General features: G+C 45.1%; 1 long non-coding RNA gene across 1 annotated transcript; it reads left to right on the forward strand.

Annotated features, from left to right (window-relative positions):
* On the forward strand, positions 1-2,054 carry LOC134756561 (uncharacterized). Its single transcript, XR_010129334.1, has 2 exons — positions 1-314; positions 1,719-2,054. It is a non-coding gene; the product is annotated as an uncharacterized lncRNA (long non-coding RNA).
* The last annotated feature ends 863 nt before the right edge of the window (positions 2,055-2,917 follow it).

Here is a 2,917-nt window from a genome sequence, read left to right on the forward strand (position 1 = left end):
TCTTGAGAGATCTGATTGACTATCTTTTCCCTATCTACTCCATCCCTGTTCTTAAGCGCTTCCCTCCTCCTCCCACGACTGTCTCTCTCATGAGAGAAGACAAATAGCCCCCTGTCTCCTTGGACAGGACACCCTGATCCAGTGCATCTGATTGGCTTCCTGCCAACTCAAACAAACAGCCTCCGGCAGAGGGAGAAGTAGATATAAATGGCTCCACAGCCTGGCCACTGCGTCCATTCTCAGGCTCATTTCTCCACAAATTTACTGCTCCTTTCTCCACAAATCACTTCTGAACTGTGGCTTGGAAGTCTCTGGTATGTAAATCCATAAAAGGCTGAGTTTGATGGGGAGGAAAGCCTAGAACTTTTTGACAGATGCAAAAACAACCCAGTGAGGATAGAATGAGAAAGGAACAGACAGGAATACATATAATGAATAGCCAAACTGTGTTTAGTTTACTCAAGGTCACTTTCATTCTCAGTTTCCCCCCAGACGCTAAAATGGGAGTGGGGTGAGATGGCTGAGACAAGCTGGGGTCTCCTCACTGACCCAGCATCTCTGAGGAAGGGTTTGTCGGTCCTATACCTACTGACCAGAGTGTGGTGGAGTGATTCCAGACAAGCACGGAGTCCTGCCATCTCCTTCTCTAACACCCACACTTGCTTCCACCATCCAAGCAGGTTCAGCTGGCCAGTCTTCCTGACCCCTGGTGATGGCAAGCATGGCCCCAGTTTATGACTACGATTGTTGTGTGAATGACTGGAAGGGCTGGCAAGATGATACTTTAGGGAGGACTTTAAAAGGCATGGCTCTCTCTGGTCTTTCTCTTTCCAACATTTTTTAAATAATTTTTTTTAAGAGATGGGATCTCTAAAAATTTTTTTAAGAGATGGGATCTCTAAAAATTTTTTTAAGAGATGGGATTTGGCTGGGCGCGGTGGCTAATGCCTGTAATCCCAGCACTTTGGGAGGCCGAGGCAGGCGGATCACAAGGTCGTGAGTTCAAGACCAGCCTGGCCAGCATGGTGAAACCCCGTCTCTACTAAAAATAAAAAAAGTTAGCCGGGCATGATGATGCGTGCCTGTAGTCCCAGCTACTTGGGAGGCTGAAGCAGGAGAATCACTTGAACCCAGGAGGCGGAGGTCGCAGTGAGCCGAGATCGCACCACTGCACTCCAGCCTGGGCGATAGACCAAGATTCTGTCTGAAAAAAAAAAAAAAAAAAGAGAGAGAGAGAGTGAGATGGGATCTGTCTCTGTGGCCCAGAACTGCAGTACAGTGGTGTGATCATTGCTCACTGCAGCCTCAAACTTCTGGGTTCAAGTGATTCTCCTGCCTCACCCTCCTGATTAGCTGGGACTACAGGCGGGCACCCCCATGCCTGGCTTTCCAGCATTTCTCCAGGGCCAAAAGGCAGCAACATTGAACTCAGCCTGGTGCTTTATTTGGACACTCTCCTAGACTCCACTCCTGGCCACATATAGAGGCCTGAAGTATGCAAGGCTTACTCCCCAGAGCGTGCAAGGTAGAACTCTGCAGTACAAACCTTTACAGCTGCTGGGCATAGGAGACCTTCTAGTAGAGGACAGGAGGCTTGGGTTCTAGTTACAGTTCTGCCACAGTGTCACCTTAGGTGACACAGGCCCAGGCTTCGCTGCTGGGCCTGTTACTTCATCTGCACAATGGAAACTCAATTCTATTTAAATTACCTTCTAAAGGGCCTCAGTCTGCAGAGACACAGAAGCAAATGATTGTATGAAGCTCCTGACTGTATGAAGTTCTCAGTCAAACAAAATAGTACCTCTTCTGCCCATCTCAGAGGTGGATAAGGATAAAGTGAAATAATGGAAAGCACAAGGAACAGTAAAAGGCAAATGTCAAGAAGCTGTTTGCAAAGTTACCAAGATGTAAAATTAGATTTTACTTATTAATAATCATGTCACTTGTCATTCTGTTTATAACGGTCAATTCACTGCTGATATTCAAGTGGACCGTTTAAACTGTATTTTTGCTCAACTATCCCTCCAAATAAATATCTCAAAATCTTGACTGTTTATTTTCTTAGCCCATCTTATTCTCCCAGGCCTCAAAGCTTGGTTTCTCAAATCCCTGGCTTCTCTTCTCATTCTGGCCAGTCTAGGTGGGGTCTGGCTTCAGTTTGTACAGATTCTCACTCCCAATCTCATATTGGTCAAACAAACCCAGAAGTAAGATCTACACATATTAATCAACCATTCTCAGACCAGGATTGGAATAATTTGAAAAAGTGAACTCTGGCTGGGTGCCGTGTTCACACCTGTAATCCCAGCACTTTGGGAGGCTGAGGCGGGTGAATCACGAGGTCAGGAGATTGAGACCATCCTGGCCATCATGGTGAAATCCATCTCTACTAAAATTACAAAAATTAGCTGGGTGTGGTGGTGCTGCCTGTGATCCCAGCTACTCGGGAGGCTGAGGCAGGAGAATCGCTTGAACCAGGGAGACGGAGGTTGCAGTAAGCTGAGATTGCACCACTGCACTCCAGCCTGGTGACAGAGTGAGACTCTGTCTCAAAAAAAAAAAAGTGAACCCCAACTTATAGCTGTATGTTCTTTCACATGGGAGAAATAAACTCTATCACAGTATTATTATTCCCATTTTATAGACCAGGAAACTGATGTTCAGAAAGGGATAGTAAGTTAGCAACTTGTTCAAGTTCATATACTTACTAAGTAACCCAGGTAGCCTATCTCTAAAGCTAGGTGAGTTCTTCTTTGCTGTGAAAGAATAATTTCTTGAAACTTGGAAATGGTAAAATTTAGGATTTTTTTTTTTTATATCACACTAGAGCATTTTTTCTTTTTTTTCTTTTTTCTTTTTTTTTTTTTTTTGAGAAGGAATCTCACTCTGTCACCCAGGCTGGAGTGCAGTGGCATGA

Source organism: Gorilla gorilla, chromosome 1 (genome assembly GCF_029281585.2).
Source record: "Gorilla gorilla gorilla isolate KB3781 chromosome 1, NHGRI_mGorGor1-v2.1_pri, whole genome shotgun sequence".
NCBI classification, from domain to species: Eukaryota; Metazoa; Chordata; class Mammalia; order Primates; family Hominidae; genus Gorilla; species Gorilla gorilla.